The sequence below is a fragment of the Polypterus senegalus genome, chromosome 10, assembly GCF_016835505.1.
Source record: "Polypterus senegalus isolate Bchr_013 chromosome 10, ASM1683550v1, whole genome shotgun sequence".
Classification (NCBI taxonomy): domain Eukaryota; kingdom Metazoa; phylum Chordata; class Cladistia; order Polypteriformes; family Polypteridae; genus Polypterus; species Polypterus senegalus.
The window spans coordinates 166,231,153-166,252,843 of NC_053163.1; the positions used below are offsets into that span (position 1 = coordinate 166,231,153).

Below are 21,691 nucleotides of genomic sequence, written 5' to 3' on the forward strand. Positions count from 1 at the left end.
GTTCTTAATTTTATTTCTCTTCATTAATGAGCCATTACAAATCCCTGCTTTAAAGTTCTTTCCCTTTTAACCAGCTAAATTTTGACTTTGTACATTTCTGGAAGCATTGCATATTTTTCCTGACATGACACACACATACACAAGTATCACAGTCCCGTTATCAGCTCTGACAAAGTACCAGTTCTGGTGGTCTACCTTTCACTGTTGCCCATTTCTATTGTGATCCTCTGGCACTCACTAATTCTACTCACCTCAGCAACATTTCTGCTATTCTCGTCATTCTTGGGTAGAACAGGATCTCTCTCCAAATCACTTGTTTTAATGTAGTTCTCCATTTCCTTCCACTGAGGCATCTTGATTTATATTCTGTGCTTCAAGGCAAAGTAATCATCTATTTTATTTGCGTTCTTAATTGCCTCATTAGACCGCACTGGACCTTCACAGGGAAAAATGGGAAAATAAAAAGTTAGGCTGGGACATCAATGGCAGGAGAAGTAAAAAAGGCAAGCATATTAAACAGTTTTTAAAAACCCTGAATATGATGCAATGCTACAGAAACGGACTAGCAATTCTCATGCAGGGTGCAAATGAAGGCAGCCAATGTAAATGCCTGACTTTAATATGTTTTTCTGTATAGCACCTTTCACGGTAGAGGGATGGAGTAATGGAGTACCACATCTGCTGCTCATTTTGTTAGATAGATAGAAACACATGGTAGCACAGTGGCAAGTGCTACTGCCCAACAGATACAGGGTGGTCCTGGTTTCAAATCATGTATCCTGTCACTGTTTGGAGTGTATAAATTCTCCACCTGTCTGCAGACATTTTCTCCCCACACCCAAAAGGACATTTGGGATAGTTAAAGTGCAGATTCTAACTCGGCCCCAGTGGAGAGAGTGTTGGTGGGCCCTGTAATAGTCTGGTCCTCTGTCCATGTCTTGTACAAGGTGCTGCTAGGCTACACTCCACCAACCCAGCCAAAAGATGCTGAATTGATTTAAGAGGTTCCACCAAGGTACCCAGAGGAAAATCCATGCAAACTCCACATGCACAATAACCAGGCATTAGATATGAATCCAGAGGTTGCAGCACTAGCCACTGCACTACCATGCCACCTTTCTACAGATACAGTAAATAAGAGTAGCTACTACTTATTTGCAGTGGGAAGAGAATCTGGCAGCCAAGATCTGTTGTTCAATGCCATGCAATATCCCGGATTAAATTGAAACAAGGTGTGCTGGTCAGCAGCCTCTTTATATACAGTAGTCAAAACTAGTAACCGAAATTAAGCTTGCAAGGACTCCATTTCCAATCACTTCCCATTAACAATATGAACGCTGAGCTCTGAAACAGTAGATGTAAACTCAAAATGAGGAGGGAGGCAGGGGTGCGAGAGCTGGGGATGTAAAAGGTGGGGAAGGGATTCCAGTTGAAGCCATCTGGTCACCTAAAACTAACTAAATCCTAACAATTTCATTGGGATTATAGCAAGTACATAATCCAGCTTTCCTTTGGACTCATGGGGATTAGCAGGAGGATTAACCCCTTCTTGATAATAAACTTTATTAGAACACAATCAGCTTTGAAGACCTTTTCCTTTGCAAACTTGCAATCGTCTACAGGAGTCCGGGGCCAGTGGTGCTGTTGTTCTTCTTGGATATGGATGGCCCAGTCATTACACTGATGGAGGGAAAGCTTTTGAAATGGCTTCCGACTCCCCCTTGCTGTAATCAATCAGTCCCCATTCTCATTTTACAGTTTGAAGGACAGTGTGTGAACAAAAAGTGAAAGAGAAATGCCTCCTTGGGAAAAAAAAAACCCTGAAGAGCTTTGATGGTTAAATGTGTATTCAGTGTTGTCTGCTGGCTAAGGCTATGGGCCTGCAACCTTGAGTGAGGCCCACAAAGAGGGCACTGGGATGGGAAGGCAAGGTAAAAGAATGGTTAGTGGCCTTTCCATAAAGAGCATAGGACACAATTCTGTAAAACATCAAAACTAGACAGACTTTTTTTTTATAATTTAATATATAAACAGGTATGATACACTTTGAAGGTGGAACTGTCTGGTCATCCCTCAGTGTTTATACAGCAGGTGCTGCATGTACTGCAATTCTTCCTCCATTGTGTTCATTTTTTTGACGTTACTTACCTCCATGAATGACCACTGAGATGCAATTATTTACAACCAATTTCAATTATTCTGGCCATACCAATATAAACAGATGACCAGTTTATTATGCAGCAGTGACCAACAGCCATCTTTCATTAATACAGAAGAGGTCCCTGTCACATAAGTTGGGCTCCCAAGATATTTTACTGATGCAAAAAAAAGGCCACCTTGAGAACCAGAATGGCCTAGATGTTAAGGGTCCATTTAATCCAATTTAGGGTTACTGAAGGCCAGAGCCTATTATGACAGCATTGATCACAAGGAAGGAGACATCCCTAGATGGGGCACCAGCCTATCCAAAGGGCACGATCACACAGATACTTATACAGAGCCAACTTGGAGTCTACAATTAACCTTACCTGCATGACTCAGAGATACTGTATGAAGGCGGCCCAGGAGTAGAACATGCACACTCCACTCAGAAGGCAAGCTGTAAAACAGAAGGGCACAGCTTCCTGGAGGTCCATGAAAAATGTTGTGTGTTGCTGCATAAAGAAGAGTTTTCACTTGTGATTTTCAACCTAGGAAAATAAACTGATAAAAATCAGTATTACAAGGAATCAAAACCGTTTCAAAATCACAACTTTATAAAATGTTCTGACCATACCATCAGTTATACCAAAATTCAGTTTATCTTTTTCACAGAGTACAGGCACTGAGCACTGTAACAAGTTCACAGGTAAATGCAATGACAAACTGCACAAATTACTAATTAAATAATGAGAACACAAAGACACCCATTTAATTAAACAGACAGGAAAAGAAAAGTAGTTTGACACCGATTAACATAAATTGAATCTAACAATATCTACCCATTAATTCACTGCTGAACTACAGCCAGTTGATAATAGAGGAGAGGAAAGCAAAACCTCCAGTTAGCAGCATCCCTCGTGAAAATAAACCTGCATGGGTTGGGGGTCCTCAGTCTGTTATAACTGGAGAAGTCAGTCATAGTCCTGGAGGCCTCTGCCAAATGGAAGTCACCCTCTCCTGGGCATTCTGATTGGACAACAGAATCTTTGACAGGACTTCAAGCTGCATGGAATGCTCAAAAGCTAAATATACAGGAAGCAAGAATGGATTCAGCAATGCCAAAAGATTCTCCTCACCATTCACCATACTGCTGGATGCCCCAGTTCAAACTTTCATCCCTGCATTTCATGCCATCATGTTTGCAAAAAGATAGTTTAAACTAAGACGAGATGACATGTGGCCCCCAGCAAGCGATCTGTCTGCCTGTCTGCGACTGTTGGATGCTCTTGGTCTTTCCCCAGAGGACTTAAAGCAACTCAAGTTTTTTGTTCTGAAAATCCTGAATGAACTAACAACCACCACCTGTTACAGAATAGTAAAATTTCACCTGCTAGATATTAAAATGTTGAAAATACATCCAACCTTGGCGATACTCAGACAGGCACATTATATGGTTTTAATGGGCCCTGCAAAACTGCGCCCAAGTAATTCCACGACCCTATTAGCATAGCTTTCCTCAGTCATTTGCTACTACTTTCATTGCTTTTCCTGGATTCCAAGGAAATATCGGATTTAAATTATTTTTTTTTTAAATGAATTTAACCTTTCATGTGTGACACAATGGTGCTAGGGTTATCCCTGCTACCTCAAGGGTTCAGATCCCTTGTCTGTGTGGGGTCTGTCCAGTTCCCTGTGTCTGTGTGATTTTCCTTAACATAGTTCATTTTCCTTCCTACAATTTTACTAAAGTGCATGGGTCAAAACAAAAGAAGAAGCAATGAGCACAAAGAGATAAGAATCAATTCAGCCTTAACGTGCCAGCATTATAAGTGGCACTGAATTATATGGGGCACTTTTGTTTAAAGGCTGCCATTTTTACAGAGGTACAGTGAATGAGAGGAGGTGATGCTGCTGCTCCATGTCAACGGCGGCGTTTGTGCATTTAGAAGTCAGTGGGTCAAATGATCTTTGGGCCAGATGCCTTGTATGAAAATGAGCATCAGAAATAAATGTTAAACTGTCAGTCAGAACGAGTGAACAGGAAAGCACATCTGATGTGGATTGAATCAATAGGACGGAAAACAAGTATTGTCATGTCATTTTCTAACCTGCTTAATCCAAACCAGGATTACAGGGGTGGGGCTGGAGTGTAACCCACTATAACTAAAACAGGGCACACACTAGAGCCCCAGATGCCAGACACAAGTACACAACCACTGTCAAGAGTACAAATGAGGTGTACTACACTAAACACCTTTCACAGGTCAACGCACCAGTAATCACAAGCACAATCCAATGCTGCATTTCCTCCACTCTTCTCCATGTAAGTCTTGTCCTCAATCTCCAGACTAGAACTCCCTGAGTCAGGCAAGACATCTCCATTAATCTTGGACCTGGGAATACTGCTGGTGCCACATCACTGAACGGCAAAAGCACTTCTGGGTCACGTGGAAGCTGCCCATAACAGGGAGGTCCTTTCCCAACAGCACCCAATGACCCTGAAAGGGTTGCCCTTGTATAATACAAACCTCAGGTAGCCCTGTGGGTGTCCAAATCAAGACTTTGTCAGAGGAGCACTGCCACCTCTTGTTCTGGGGACCAAATTTCCAGTGAAATAAATGATTCCCCCCCCGAACGGGCTAGAAACGTGGGATCTTTCTGGCTTGGTTGTGTCCCCATTGTTGCACTCTTTCCATAATGGCCTCCTGCCCTGGTGGAAGGTTTTCCTCAAACCCAGTCAGAATGCCAGTCCACCTACTCCTGCACTTACACCAGCTAGGCTAGGCTGCAAGGCACAAGCAAACCCTGGAGAGGGTGCCAATTCATCGCAAGGCAAACACACATGCCCACCAAACACATACCAGGGCCAATGCAAGGTCACCAACTCACCTAACCTGCATGTCTTCAGTTAGTAGGAGGAAACCCACGTAGACACGGGAAGAAGCTCCACACCAGAGGACCTGGCATGCAAACCCCGGTTCCCTTACAGCGAGACAGCGGTGCTACCGTAAGTATTGTACTGTTCAATAATTTCTGAAGTGATATTTGATTTTTTTTTTTGACAACACTGATGTCCACATTACAAGACGACTGCAGATCTCCCACTGACTAATAAGACAAGCAGTTCACAGAGAACTACAGGCACATGGAATAAATGACCAAGTAGCACAGTGGACAGTAGCACTTCAGAGGCCTTAACAAACCAGCTTGATGTTATTTTGGAGACATTACGTGGATAGGATATGTAGGCTTTGTTGGGCTGAATGGTTTGTTCTTGTCAACATATTTCTAATATTTTAATAAGAATAACACCAAAGGGTGCGGCGTGTGACTTTCAAACTTTGCAACAGTTGCCATTTGCGTGTGAAGATTATACGCACCCTTCATGTCTGTCTGGGCTATTATAAGAGTCAACGTGTGTTAAGATTCAAAGTCGGCCATGTGTGCACGAGTGGACCCTTGTACCTGATGCTGCAGAGATAGACTCCATTCTGCCCGGACCCTGAACTTTAAGATAGTTTGACAATGTTAGGCATACATTTTGCAGATGAATTGTAGCATGTCAGTGCCTTACAAATCACAAGGCCAGACACCAGAAGTGTACTTTGAATAATATCAGGGCTGCCAGATCATCGCTAATGACCAGGCAAAAGGGTGGAGTGCCCTCTCCAGGTTGAGGATAAGCTGCTGCCTCAAGTGAATATTGTCCAGTTGCTGATAATTAGACAATTACTGCCCTGACCTTTAAGTGGTCACTAGGGTGACATCACACATCTTGTATGCCTGGGTCTTTCAGGGTAGTTATGGGCATGGTGATTATCAATACACCCATAACAAAACAAAAAGAAAAAACTGCAAAATAACTATTCAACCTTCTATAAACAAATATTGAAACTGAATTTCTTGGGTAGAAAAACTCCAAAACAGATGCACGCATTATCCAAAAAAAAATATACTGTGAAATTCCTACAAAACATGTAAAGAAACTTCCTGTTTCATAACACATCATGGTGGTTTGCACAGCCCAGTTTCTTTCTGCAGTGTTAAATATATTCTTAGATAATTCCTTTTCCATTTGACAGACTCACCTTGAAGGTAAAAGTGCAAAGAACAGCTAAATATGTTTCTAGGTAGAGCAGCAAAATCAGACAGCCTGACTCTCCATTTTCTTCTGTTGGCCTTCTTACAGCCACCACAACATTATTTCTTCAGAATTATGATCTTCACTTATTTAACATTTATTTTTAGTCATGTCATCAGCAATTTTTAATTATTTCCACCTGTTGGGCAATTGATCCACTTTTGCATGTCCGTTTTAATGCATGATGCCTGCAATAAGTTTATAGCGAAGAGTCCTTAAAGTGACAACCAGCAGTGGATTAAATAGAAAATGGACCCTCAACTGAGCGGCTTAGGTTGCTTGGTAAACATTTGAGAAAAAGGTAAAACTGGTCAATTCTACATGATGGTCTATACAAATACAAAAAATGGAAATAAAAGCTTTCACTGCTCTGGCAACTGTTGTTTCCTTAAACTGTAAAGATGGCCCTAAAAACACAAAAGCATTTCATAGTCAAATGTAATCAGTTCAGAGAAATGTCATGACAGATGCCATAAAATAGGCTGTGTACGAATATATTGCAACCTAATTATGCAAAAGGACTAGATTGGCATTACTGAGATTAAACATTTAAGAGGACAGAGGCTTAGGTGACATCCCAACAGTTGATGAAGATGATGGTATGAAGAGGAAATGCCATTTTCCATCCTTATAGTTGACACAACCCCCTTAAACGCTGCATGTTGCACTCCATAAATTAAGCCACATTAAGTTTTATTGGCGGAGTCTCCCGTTTGACAGCCTCCACCTCTCAAAAGGTTTTTATGGCCAACCCCTTATTAAAATGCCAGGCATTTTTAATATGATTCTACAATCTCTGCCGATTTTAATAAAACCATAAAGCTTCTTCTCAGGCTGATGTTAATACAGAAGAAGAGGTGAATTAATTAAAAAGGCACAAGTGAGCTTGAATATATGATACACTTAAAACATTCTGTCTTAGCAGTGACCCCCGTTTCTTGCATTTACCCCTTAAGCTGAAGTCAAAAAGGGTCAAATTAATCTCATTTGACTGCAGATTCCCTCCCACCTCACTCTATTGCAATGCAGACCGGGACAGAAAACTGCCACCCATCTCATTTGCACACTTTGGATTGATTGAAGGCCCAGTTTAAAGAAATTAAAATGTTCCATGTTCTCTCCTTCCTTCCTATACAATAAGTCCAATGCTAAGAACAATGTCATGCCCAATTCAGGCCTACAATGGTTAATGAAAACTGAAAGAAAAAAAAAAAAAAGGTTTTGTTAAAACAAAGAAGTAAAGCTGTGAAAATTAATCCTAAATAGTAATAAAAACTGACAAAGCTATATCAAATATGAAGAGTAATTTATTATGGCTGCTTTGGTACGGAGATTTCTTCCCATCTTCTGGACTTTTTTGTTCTGGTGTTTTTATTTTTTTGGGTTTCCTCATTTCTACCGATTTTGAATTGATTTTTGGTTTTTAAGGTGAACCCCTTTATTCACCTACTGCCACTACATTGTATAAATTATATTTTTAAATCCTTTAAATAAATTATTAAAGGTAAAAGTAACCTTGTCTTGTTTTCTGGGGCTAAGCTTTAATGTTTTTTTTTACCCTCTCTTCCTGTGAAAACAATTTTTGGGCTGTAGAGTCCGTGCCCCTCTTTCCAGCCTGCCTTTCAATTTTGGTGAAGCCTATGCTGTTGATGCACAGGTTTGACTTGTGTCTTTGAGGCTTGTCACCTTTTCTGAGCTAAATGAATATGAAGGAAGGATCACAAAAGGTTATGATGCACTTAATTTTATGTTTTGTTTACCCAACAGCTGCATGGAACTGATGAAATGGCAGCTACAAAAAATAAACAAAAAAAACAAAACACACAACACGCTGAACACCACATACAAGAGTAGACATTTTGATTGACGACTCCAAGAAATGTACAGTATGAGATCTCTCCCTTTACTTGAGTTATACACACACAAAATGTCCCTGGTTACTGATCTTGACTCTGAAATTCCGACTACGATTTTTGATTCACCTTTTTCTTATGACAACAGTATCACTTTCAAGTCACAACTCTGTTTTATTTCTTTTTTGGCTATATTTAATCTCTTGGTCCAACACATTTTTTGAAACTGCTAGTTCTCCACATCTAGCAGAGCACAGACATGAACATAGGACAAGTCAACGTCAGTGCTAAAAGGCAAACTGATCTGTTGTCAACTGTAAAAACGTTTCAAGACTTGCAGTATCAAAACGATTTCTGTTTTCACGCAACACCAGAGATCATTCACAATCTTTGATGCCCCAGAAAGGCCAATGCTGACCTTTATGCTGTTGTTCTGGTGATATCACACATGCTGTGCATTCTAGGGAATTATGGGTAGGGATGCCCTGGAAATACCAGATGCTTTTGATCTAAATTGGCACCTTGCATAGGGGAGAAAAAAAAAAAAAAAAAAGTGGGGCTGCAGCATGAGTTTGAAAACCCTAAATAGATGTAAACATTGTACATTTTCACTCAAATATTCACAAACAAAACTGCTGATAAACACCAAAGAAAATCAAGAATGAATTCAAGGCCGGCAGGATCGTTTGCACAATTCTTTCAAACACTAAAGGTGTTGTCCATATTGATTCCATTCTTCGAAATGGCACCTAATAGCCACTTAGCTTTGTCGTTTGTGAGAGCCAGTTGGGTAAAAGTGGTCAAGAAAAGCAGTTGGCCATGCCACCTTCTGTTTATTCACTATTCCACTCCACTCACACTGCATGGCTAGCTAAGGCAGCTCTGCAAAACCATTTATTCAAAGAGATGCCACAAATCCTCTTGTCTCTTTGGCTGGCCCTGCGTGACTACCACATGCTTTCCAATGGGAAGGGCCGCCTCCAACCAAGCGAGTACAACTACAGAAAGACCAACCATTTTATATAATTGGCATAGAAGAAATCTGGACATTTTAACAAGTGCATCAGAATAGAAGGCATCCCTGCTTCACATTATAAAATCCTAAAAATGATTCAAAGAAAAAAATCTTGTGCACACATTTAGAAATTTCTTCTTTCTTTCTTAGATAAGCAATCAATCCCCCTTTTCTTTAAAAGCAGACCACATAAGGGCAGCACATCGCTGCAAAGCAGCCAGTTTCAGCACAGTTTTCTCTCTCTCATTACATCTCGACAAAATGCTGTAACACAGGCACAATATGGGATTCTCTCTCTCTCATTTTTATATTCTCCCTCTGGGTATTGATTTTTTCCAAAAAATATGAGCAACATTAGCCCACCTCTGATAAAGGTGAGCCATTTACACATTGAGAGAGAGGTGCACCTTCCATAAAACACCTCCCAAGTCTGCCTGCTACTCGATAATGGCCCAATCAACGAGACGGTGATGAATTTTTACTAATGATGAAATATATCACATACAGTGTTAAGCTCCTAACCCCAAATGCACCATGACCAAGCCTTTTGCTTTTCCATTAAAGAGTATCCAGAGGGCAAGGTCTTGGCATTTACTGTACATCACTCTTGCCTCTGATCAACCCTGGCAGTCAGGTGACTTGACTGTCAAGAGGACATGCAGAAAGATCTATGGTTAGGCATCTGGCAGTGGGAACGCTAAAAAGCATCCATAGTTGTCAACACTCGGTCATAATTGCATTAAAAGCAATCAAAGGAACTTGCTTTATCCTCTTTGCTCTTGTATTGAAACTTGCATCATTCATTTTAAAGGAAAAACAACAGCTTCTGTAATTTGAATATTTCCAAATTAATTAGATGTCAGGTTTATTTCTTTCAACTGGTTTAATAAAGTTATATCCTGTATCATGAGCATTTTCACATAGAAATACTGTATGTCAGTTGTCCTAGGACCAATTCGTCTTTTAGAGAGGACATCCTTAATTCTAATTTTACTAGATTCATTACAGACATAACTTTATGAAGCACAGACTTTGGTGCTAAGAGTGACATGGCAATCAAGTAGGTCATGTGTATCCGTTTATGAGCACTACATTGAAAGTTAACTATATTGTAATAAAAATGTCTTTTAGCATATTTAACAATTAATCCCCAAGTTCTGAAAAGAAGGGAAGTACAATGACAAAAACTATGCAAAATAACTGAAGCCTAAAAAAAAAAAAAAAGGGACATACTGTACACGGCCTGCTTGGATCATGTTAAATAAATGTTTATTAGAGGTTTTCAATTAACATAAAATAAATAGAGCAGCATAGAGTGATCAGAGCTACTGCCTCATTGATCCCGTGTCCTAGGTTTGAATTCCAAATCTGGCTGTTGTCTCTATCAAGCCTGTATGTTCTCCCATCACGTGCTTTGTTTCTTTCCACAACTCCAAGGATGCTCAATGTACTGTTCTTTTAAAGGGCACATGCCTTCATAACAGGCCAACTTACAACTGCGTGACAAGCACTTGTTTTGAATATGGGAAAACATAATAGTTCACCCCCCCTTCCTCCTGCTGGGAAGGATCCATAGTATTCAATGTATCAACATACCACAATCAATTTAATGAACAAATAAACTTATTGGGCGAGAGGGTTAATTACTTCACAACATATTTGTCCAATGGTGTTAGGTTTGTCTGCCTTTGGTGGTTTTACAGCTCTATTCAGGACATGTACAACACTTGCTCCTTTAGAAAGGGAACAGGATAAATTAAATACCTCAGTCATCCATCCCAGACATTTTCTCATGCCTTCCTTCTGGCAGGTGGTACATGGCCACTGACACTTGTACCAGTCTATTCAGAGACAGCTTCTACCCACAAATCATAATGCTGATGAACAGTAAACCACAGGAACAAGTATATATACACACACACACACATTATACTTTTGTGTACACACAGTCATAAGAAAAGTACAACCCATTGTTTTTTTAACATGTGGAAATATCAAGATTTGATCTTCATTTCATCCTACTTTTCCATTCTCTGGATTGGTAGTCAATGGTATAGGACAGACTAGAGAGTACGTTTTTGTAATTCCTCCACCTTGAGAGAGACCTGGGATCTTGAAATTGCAGGTGTGCATTCAAATTTGTTGAGGAGCGTGACATGTGACTGGATACCTGATAATTGGATTATGCAACATGAGTTATCTAGGACTTTCTGGATATTTTATATTATCATCTGTTTTTTAAGTTTGGGCCCCCATTGAAGCCCACTGTGTCAGTCACTATTCAGGACGGGGATGCATTGCACTGCTACAAGTACTTGGGAGTCCACAATCAATGACAGACTGGTTTTGTAACTGAGTTACTATATAAGACTGAGCAGAGCAGACATTTGTATTTTTTTTCTTAGGAAACTGCATTTCTTTAATGTGGGGAGTGTCATCCTTTACATGTTCATTTACTCTGCGATTGCCAGTGTGGTGTGCTGGGCCACCAACAAGAACATCACCTCAAGAGAGACCCACAACATGCTGCTTAACAAGGAAAGCTCAGTTATGGGGCACACTCTGTAGGATATACAAAACGAAGACAGAACTGCCATTACAAACAACGCTGCAAATCTTGTCCGATACAATACATTGAGGGCTTTTAGCCAATGAACTATTAAGCAGAAGTGTGTCAAGAAGTGCTACTGGGGATCCTTCATACCTTCAGCAATACTTCTTTATAAATACCTCACTGGGACTGCTCTCTCATCTTTATCTAGATCAAAAGATTCTTCTGTTTTATAATTCCTGTATATGGTTGAGCAAGTTGTTTGTGGCATTTATATTTTTTGTAAAAGATCAATCTTCCCCCTCAGGAGAAATATGTACAGTAATATCTGTGTTTTTCTCCATGAAAACAACTTTTTTTCCCCAGGGCCATCACTAGAAAGAACATGGGTATGTAACAGATACTGTACATAGATCATCATTTTTGGGTGGAGTATTCCTTTAATAAGCCAGCAGCCAGAGCAAATACATGTGCATGTGTATGCATGTTCACTCACACAGACACACAATCAATCTCATTCCTCCAGGCAGCACAAAAATAAGAACAAACAAACTGCTCTCCGTTTTCAAAGAAGCTAAAACAAAAACAAACTGTTTTGTGTCAAAAGTCTCGAATCTGATCTTGGCATATTCACCTCAAGCTGTACTTTATCCTGAAACCGAGTCAGTTCTCTATAGCATAGAATCACTCAGGTAAATAAAACCAGCAGATTCTACAACACCCGTTTTAGGTATTTAAAACTGTTGTCTGGTAAGCCTCCATCATATTAAAACACTTTGGTGAGAATCCCGTTATAAATAATACCAGATTTAAAAAAAAAAAAACACACACACACAGATACTCTTTGTATTAAATAACAAAATTAAAGTATAAAAGGGGTTAGTTATGTATTTGAAATATTCAGCAGGTTTTCCCAAGCCATTTAATGGATTTGGTTGTCTTTTTAGGTACATCAGTTAAAATCAGGTGGAAGGATTGTCTTTTATCCATTTTTGTCCAAACCAGCCTAAGCAGCATATACTTTATGCTAACTGTGGGATCAGCCAAAAGTTAAGACATTTCTCTCCCACCTTAACTAGTGAATATATTTTCAAAGGAAGGAACATTAGGGTTAAGGCTGGACCACCAAAGCTCCCAGGAATTTCAGTTACATGTAAGGTGCCTTTGTCTGCTATCCCAGCTTGTCCATGATGTGACCAACACTACAGAGAGGACCCAACCTGAGCACAATGAAATGAAGTTAAGTCCTCTTACCTCACACTGTTGCCCAACTTCTCCTAATCCTCTTCTCCAAGGTTGACAAAGTAGCAAGGCTCTAAATGAATAATCTAAGGTCTTAACACTAACAGGAAGGTACGTTGTATTTTTGTGCTTAAGCCTGAACCCTGGATTTTATAAATCTTTTTATCCTTTTCATTGTTTGCCTTGCATTGTGGACTTACATAAAAAATGCAACACCACATAAAGAAGGTCACAGCACATACACATACCTTTCACTCTACCTGTAAAAAAAAAACCTTATCTTCCGGGCATATGAATTCATTGTTTCCCACTAAATGTCACTGTAATGGATGCAAAATGAAAGGGATTTCCATAAATCTCCAAGCACCTGCGTCTTTCAGTTACTTACAACTCGGCATGCCACCCCTGCTCCCTCAACTCAGGCCCATATGCTTTCAAGTCTGCTCTAAACAGAGATGATGTTCAGGGTAAAAACCAACACTAAGCTACAATGAACACTTTCAATTAGACATGGTAACAAATGGAACAGGTAAGCAGGACTGGACATAGTGCAAGAACACTAACTTTTCTAAATGTTTTGGAATACATTTCTCATATTTAGTTTCTTGGAAGAACTGTCATTCAGATTTAATTACCAATGCATTTATATTCCTCTATGACTCTGAATTGGATTAAGCAGGTTTGAAATTATTAAATTATTAATACCCCAGACCTGTCTGTGCCCTTCAGGAACATGAAACCTATTCTTGCAGTACTGACCTAACAAACGGCTTTGACTGAGAGGGGAAAACCTTTTCTTGAACTTTAACACAACCAGATTAACACCGAAGACATTCTTGTCTGAATTAACTTGTAGCTCTATTAAATGAAATACTGACAGACTCTTTAAATTCTGTTAACTTCAGACTTTAAAATTAGGCCCATTGAGAGTTTGTGGCATGAGATGTACTGCATTCCAAACACCCCATCCAACCCCACCCAGCTCCTGGTAGATGTTCAGTGCTGCTGGGATAGGCTCCAGTTCACCATGGCCATAAACCAAATGTAGCAGGTTTAAGAAGTTATTGAATGTAATGGTTAGACTTATTAAAACCAAGTAAAAAAAGAAAAACTAAAGTTTAAAAGCAAATGGCATAGTCTACAAGCATCATCACAGGAGAGAAAAGTATAAAAGCATTAAAGGGGGGGGGGTCAAAACAACTTGCGTTAAAATTTAATGCCACAACAAAAGCCTCTTACTCTGCATTAATTCAAAATTACTTAATTAGCAGCAAAAACAGGTCACTAATTAAGAAAAGGGTTAGAATGAAAACCTTTGAGATCCCTGACCTAAGTGAAAGCAAACTCAGGTTATCTTGTTTACAAAACATACACAGACATAATTCCAAAAATGGTATTTTTGGACTCAGAGAGGTCCATTAACATTTTTGGGACAATTACTATATTTTCCCTATACTTTGTGTACAAGAAATTAAAGTGAAAATGACCAAAGAAACTTGAGCATTTAAATCAATGGATAAATTCATTCTTAAACATAATTCACTGTTCTACTGTTCTAAATCAGTGTTTTCCCAACCTTGGTCCTGGGGGCCAAACTGTGGCTGCAGGTTTTTGTTCCATCCAGCTTCTGTTTTTAATTGGACTCCTGGGCTAATTAAGTGATGTGTTATTTCCCAAATTATGTGTTTTGAGAACAATATAGAAATTAGAAAACTAAGTTTGGTAAAAAAATGTAGTATATATATATCCTTGCAGTATGGCGAATATATATATATCCTTGCAGTATGGAGACCTGGGTTTGCTTCCAGGGGGGGTCCTCCCTATGTGGAGTTTGCATGTTCTCCCCGTGTCTGTGTGGGTTTCCTCCCACAGTCCAAAAACATGCAGGTTAGGTGCATTGGCGCTCCTAAATTGTCCCTAGTGTGTGCTTGGTGTGTGTGTGCGCCCAGGATTGGTTCCTGCCTTGCGCCCTGTGTTGGCTGGGAGTAACTCCAGCAGACCCTTGTGACCCTGTGTTCGGATTCAGTGGGTTGGAAAAATGGATGGATGGAGATACATACTCAGCAAAAAAAGAAACGTTCCTTTTTCCAGGACTGTGCATTTCAACAATAATGTTTTAAAAATCCAAATAACTTTACAGATCTTCATTGTAAAGGGTTTAAACAATGTTTTCCATGCATGTTCAATTAACCATAATCAATTAATTAACATGCACCTGTGGAATGGTCGTTAAGACCTTCACAGCTTACAGAAAGTAGGCATTTAAGGTCACAGTTCTAAAAACGCAGGACACTAAAGAGACTTGTCTACCGACTGAGAAAAACACCCAAAGAAAGATGCCCAGGGTCCCTGCTCATCTGCGTGAACGTGCATTAGGCATGCTGCAAGGAGGCATGAGGACTGCTGATGTGGCTAGGGCAATAAATTGCCATGTCCGCACTGTGAGACGCCCAAGACTGCGCTACAGGGAGACAGGAAGGACAGCTGATCATCCTCGCAGTGGAAGAGCCCGGATCTCAATCCCATTGAGCATGTCTGGGACCTGTTGGATCGCAGGGTGAGGGCTAGGGCCATTCCCCCCAGAAATGTCCAGGACCTTGCAGGTGCCTTGGTGGAAGAGTGGGGTAACATCTCACAGCAAGAACTGACAAATCTGGTCCAGTCCATGAGGAGGAGATGCACTGCAGTACTTCAAGCAGCTGGTGGCCACACCAGATACTGACTGGTACTTTTGAATTTGAGCCTCCCTTCATTCAGGGACACATTGTGAAACATTTTTAGTTTATGTCTTATGGTGTTGACTCTTTTAGTGTTCATACAAATATTTACACATTAAGTTTACTGAAAGTAAAAACAGTTGAAAGTCAGAGGACGTTTCTTTTTTTGCTGAGTATATATATAGTGCATCCGGAAAGTATTCACAGCACATCACTTTTTATGTTACAGCCTTATTCCAAAATGGATTAAATTCATTTTTTTCCTCAGAATTCTACACACAACACCCCATAATGACAATGTGAAAAAAGTTTTTGCAAATTTATTAAAAATAAAAAAACCGAGAAATCCCATGTCCATAAGTATTCACAGCGTTTGCTCAATACTTTGTCGATGCACCTTTGGCAGCAATTCCAGCCTCAAGTCTTTTTGAATATGATGCCACAAGCTTGGCACACCTATCCTTGGCCAGTTTCGCCCATTCCTCTTCGCAGCACCTCTCAGGCTCCATGAGGTTGGATGGGAAGCGTCGGTGCACAGCCATTTTAAGATCTCTCCAGAGATGTTCAATTGGATTAAAGTCTGGGCTCTGCTCTGACTGGGCCACTAAAGGACATTTACAGAGTTGTCCTGAAGCCACTCCTTCGATATCTTGGATGTGTGCTTAGGGTCGTTGTCCTGCTGAAAGATGAACCGTCACCCCAGTCTGAGGTCAAGAGCGCTCTGGAGCAGGTTTTTGTCCAGGATTTCTCTGTACATTGCTGCTGTCATCTTTCCCTTTATACTGACTAGTCTCCCTGTTCCTGCCTGCTGCTAAAAAACATCCCCACAGCATGATGCTGCCACCACCATGCTTCACTGTAGGGATGGTATTGGCCTGGTGATGAGCGGTGCCTGGTTTCCTCCAAATGTGATGCCTGGCATTCACACCAAAGAGTTCAATCTTTGTCTCATCAGACCAGAGAATTTTGTTTCTCATGGTCTGAGAGTCCTTCAGGTGCCTTTTGACAAACTCCAGGCGGGCTGCCATGTGCCTTTTACTAAGGAGTGGCTTCCGTCTGGCCACTCTACCATACAGGCCTGATTAGTAGATTGCTGCAGAGATGGTTGTTCTTCTGGAAGTTATCCTCTCTCCATGGAGGACCTCTGGAGCTCTGACAGAGTGACCATCAGGTTCTTGGTCACCTCCCTGACTAATGCCCTTCTCCCCCAATCGCTCAGTTTAGATGGCCAGTCAGCTCTAGGAAGAGTCCTGGTGGTTTTGAACTTCTTCCACTTACGGATGATTGAGGCCACTGTGCTCAATGGGACCTTCAAAGCAGCAGAAATTTTTCTGTAACCTTCCCCAGATTTGTGCCTCAAGACAATCCTGTCTTGGAGGTCTACAGACAATTCCTTTGACTTCATGTTTGGTTTGTGCTCTGATATGAACTGTCAACTGTGGGACCTTCTATAGACAGGTGTGTGTCTTTCCAAATCATGTCCAGTCAACTGAATTGACCACAGGTGGACTCCAATGAAGCTGCAGAAACATCTCAAGGATGATCAGGGTAAACAGGATGCACCTGAGCTCAATTTGGAGCTTCATGGCAAAGGCTGGGAATACTTATGTACATGTGCTTTCTCAATTTTTTTATTTTTAATAAATTTGCAAAAATCTCAAGTAAACTTTTTTCACGTTGTCATTATGGGGTGTTGGGTGTAGAATTCTGAGGAAAAAAGTGAATTTAATCCATTTTGGAATAAGGCTGTAACATAAAATGTGGATAAAGTGATGCACTGTATATATATTATATACAAATAATTTATTATTTATTTATTATAAATTATATACAAATAATTTATTTTTTTCTTTAACAATTTTTCATCTTGATTTTCATTCTACTTTTCTAGGTGTTCCAATTGTTTAATTAATCCATTATTTACTAATTAGTGGGTCTGATGTTAAAGTAGTTGCAGCCTTTGATTATTGTGTGTTATTTTCCAGCATGTCTGCTCTGCTCATTAATTCTCATTAATAAGATACAATGGAAGGGGAAAAACTGCACAGAGAAAGGGCAAAATGTAATGAAATCGACAAAAGAGAGTTAAGCATTTAAATCTATAGCAAAAGCAGAAATATTTCTAAATGTCTTAAAAATGTAAAAATCATGCTGCTGTGCTTTTCTGAATGTAGGATAACAGAAAAATATCAGCTAATTAAATGCGCTTAGGGTTATCAGGTGTTGTCACCGATTAGGAATCTGGTTGGAACAAAAACCTGCAGCCACAGGGTACTGGGCCCAGAGGACCGAGGTTGGGAAACACTGCTCTAAACACAAAATAAGACCAGCTAATTAAACAATGAGATCGACACGAGGTAAAATGGGTCGCTGATTCTAAAACCGATTGTTCAGACCTGCGGCCACTGAAGCTCTACACCCACGGCTTAGTTAATGTAGATAAGACGTCTTAGTCCTATTCGGTATCCGGGAGCACAGAAAAGGGAGTAACGGTGTGCCTTTACTAAGCCAATTTACGTTTTCTATTATTTACAATTAATACTGGACTTCTAACTGTGGCACTATTGAGTGGCGACGGGCACATAATTGGCAGAGAGCAGTTAAGCCTGCCATTGTATTCCGTGAACGTGACAGTAAGGACGCTATAAGACGGTTTTAAAACACTTCAAATTAAGCGTGGCGAGCAACATCTTTCGCAGAGCCGATTAGCCTCGATGTCAGTGCAATTTGTCAGTGTATTGGAGCATCACAAAACTTTTACATACGTGGACAGAAAAGCCAGCATCTAAGGGTAAGGTGATTAGGAATGCAGTTTAATATTTAGATTCTGTATTGAGTGAGAAAATAAGACTTCCCCAGGCACGCGCTGAAACGAATGTCTTGCGTTTAAAGTAACTAGTACGGTATTGGGAATGTAAATCCCTTTAACTCTACGTACACCCTGGCCACCCCAACTGTAATCTTAACATTCACCCTAAACCGTTTTTTGTACTGTGCCGTTCACACTAAACCCTGACCTTAACATGTCTGTCCCACAGCTGATCCCACATCACGCCAATGCCTCTCTGCAAATGGAGGGTTACTGGAGCTGCGATGTGCTGCTGCTGCTGCCGCCAGGTCAAACAAATCCGCTGAGCTCCTGACAGGCGAAAGTCGACTAGTAGTGGGAAGCTTGAAGGCCACCCGTTTAAAGCGCTCAACCAAACCGAGCATTTAGGCGGGAGACTCACCTGGACGCCGTCAATCACCACGTGGACGGAGGCCGCCCACCCATAATGCTTCACATCCCGCCAAAAAACACAAACTACGCATTGGCGACCACCTAACACCACTTCGGAGTCTGCGGCATGTACACTACAGGAAATATTTTTCAAAATATGGTAACAGCACGTGGGTTCGAGAGAAGGATGAATGGAATTAGCCACGTTACGCTAAACGGGTGCTGGGTCCTACGAAATAAAGTAGTTGGCTTCTCCGACGCACCGCTCAGCTCTATCGGCTCCAAGAAGCGTAGTTCACTTTTCCCGCACAATGCACGCCTACCGGCACCGCCTAACTCCGGCTACGTGAGGCGACCTCGGTTCAGGGTTCACATCCGTGGCTCGCCGGCTGCCATAGCCCTCGATCTGTAGGCTTTAGCAGCAGGGAGACGTGTAGGAAGTGTAGCGTGTGTCATTCTCATGTACGGTATTTTGTTACTAGCCAAGAAACAAATCTGTGCAATGCAATAATAAAACAGAAATCGCAATAATACAAATGATACTTTCGGAAAAAATGACAATTTTTAACTCACCTATTGCTGTCGACCTGCATGAAAGCGCGCGTAAACGTCCATGTCGAAAGCTTCCCGCCTGCGTTTTCATTGGTTTTTCCCAATGCGTTGCGACGATGAGGACTCCTCCCTCTGGCTACACCTGCTGCGTGTCTTTTTGTTCCGCTTACGGATGATGTCCGTATAGTCCAGTGGTTCCCAAACTCGGCTGCAGGTTTTTTTTTTGTTCCATCCAATTTCTGTTTGTAATTGCACTCCTAGCCCAATTAAGTGAGGTATTATTTACTAGTTCCTGGGTTTTCGGGTCAATGAAGAAATTAAAAAAACTGGATTAATATATTTTAATAAAAATTAATGTTATGTGGATTTCAGTCCTGCCTTTCCATTACTGTATTTACTAATTAGTGGGTTTGACGCTGAAGCAGTTGCAGCCTTTCATCCTTTAGTGTTGTTCGCCTGGGTGTCTATTTGCTTGTTTTTAATTGTCACTATTAGGATACAATGATGGGGGTAGGGGGATATAGTAGGAAAACAACAAAGAGTTAAACATTTAAAGCTACAGAAAAAATAGTAATTTCTAAATGTCTTATAATGTAAAAGTCATTGTGCTTTTCTGAATGAAGAATAAGAGGGGGAAAAAAGACTAGCTAATTAAATAGGATCAGTTATTATAACTTATTGTGAATCTGGTTGGAACAAAAAAATCTGCACCTACTGGGGGTCTCCAGGACTGAGTTTGGGAACCACTGGTATAAGCCATATGCACACGGTGGGGTGACATATGTCCAGTGAAATCTCAGCCTGCTCAGTCACTTCCGTTTTTCGTACTGCATTTGTGATTTTTGTTTCGGCGTGAGAATGTCTGAGAAACATAAGTTTAAGTTTCCATATACAGCTAGCTCTATAGCTGAACATTGTTGTGTACCTTTATGTAAAGTACTTAGTTATCAAACATTTCCCTCTTATACAGAAACCTAATCTAAATGGATTGTCACTATTTGTCCCTATATCCAAGTTTGTAGCCGGCATTTTAAAAAAAATGAAATAAAATTTTGTGATCCAGGGTCCAAGGGCAGAGCATTGACTGTTGAAAAAGGGAGCGGTTCCTGTGTTGTATTAGTGGAACAATTTCTCCATTCCACTTACAAGACTTTGGGAGAGGAGGAAGCGACCGACACACCAGGGAAGGATGATGAAATTTTTGAGGACCACGACTATGCTTCTGCTTCTTGAAGAAATCGTATGTATGAGAAGGGAGGTCCTCCAGCTGAGGAAACAAATTGAAACCCTTACAAAGAAACAGCGGTTTGGCATTCACTGTTGGCTCGGACATACGCATTTATACAAGGTAAGATGTCCAGCAGACTTATGGTGTTATATATTGTAGTGTCGGTGCCGAGCATCACAAATGGATGGATTCTCTGCTCTTTACATGGCTCTTTCAGGTGTCTCGTTATCCTTAAAACGATTGCTTGCCTTTTGCTGCACTAGTTGGAAAAGCTTGTGCGACTGTGAGGAGTTGCCATTTTTATAGGCGTTCCTGCTATTAATGGTGTAACGCCAGCTCATTCTTTTGTGACCATCCCTGGATGATATGACTTGTCCAGTGCTGTTGCAGTATTAAGGTTATATACATCCTCATCTGTCCCTGAATAAAGTTTAATGACTAATTCCAAATGTAATCCCATATTTGTCCCATGCAAGTTCATAGTAGACACAAGTTTTCAATATGTCTGGCTCTTAGCTTTGTAATTGTGGATGTAGCTTGAAACATGTCATTTGAAGCCCTTCTCCATTTTCGCTCCTGTTGCTTGGCAGAATGTTTGAATGATGTGACTTGCGTCGTTTACCATAAGTCTGGGCACATCTTGGAGCGATCAGGTGAAAAACGCCATAGCGTGTCCGTTTTGATATCCGTGCTGGAAGTGGATCAGCTGGCTGGCGCAGAATCCGGAAGAGCGCTGTGCACGGGAGATGCCTTTGCATTGTGACACACCTAAAACACGTTTTGCAAGGAAGAGTGGAAAAGTCTGACCAAGTTAGGATGTGCCAAGATGATAGATTCTTACCCAGACAGACTGACTGCTGTAATGAAATAAAAAGGTTATTCAACAAAGTGTTTAAGGGCTGTGCACACTTCTGCAAACAGGGTTTTATAAGATTTTTTTTTTTTATAAACAGTTTCTGTTTTGTTTTCCCCTTCTTTGAATAGGCTGCAATTTCACAATAAAGGTGGAAAGGGTAATGACAGCATTTAT

The 21,691-nt window shown here is 40.6% G+C and overlaps 2 long non-coding RNA genes across 2 annotated transcripts in view; one reads left to right on the forward strand and one right to left on the reverse strand.

The window, feature by feature from the left end:
• On the reverse strand, window positions 1–19,504 carry LOC120536311. The gene is made up of 3 exons (XR_005635103.1): window positions 19,455–19,504; window positions 2,529–2,690; window positions 1–436 (listed from the first exon to the last, which is right to left on the reverse strand). It is a non-coding gene; the product is annotated as an uncharacterized LOC120536311 (long non-coding RNA).
• LOC120536312 overlaps window positions 18,243–21,691 on the forward strand; it is a 12,223-nt gene continuing 8,774 nt past the window's right edge. The window contains exons 1-2 of the long non-coding RNA XR_005635104.1: window positions 18,243–18,452; window positions 20,497–20,781. This is a non-coding gene — a long non-coding RNA (uncharacterized LOC120536312). The remainder of the gene's footprint in view (window positions 18,453–20,496; window positions 20,782–21,691) is intronic.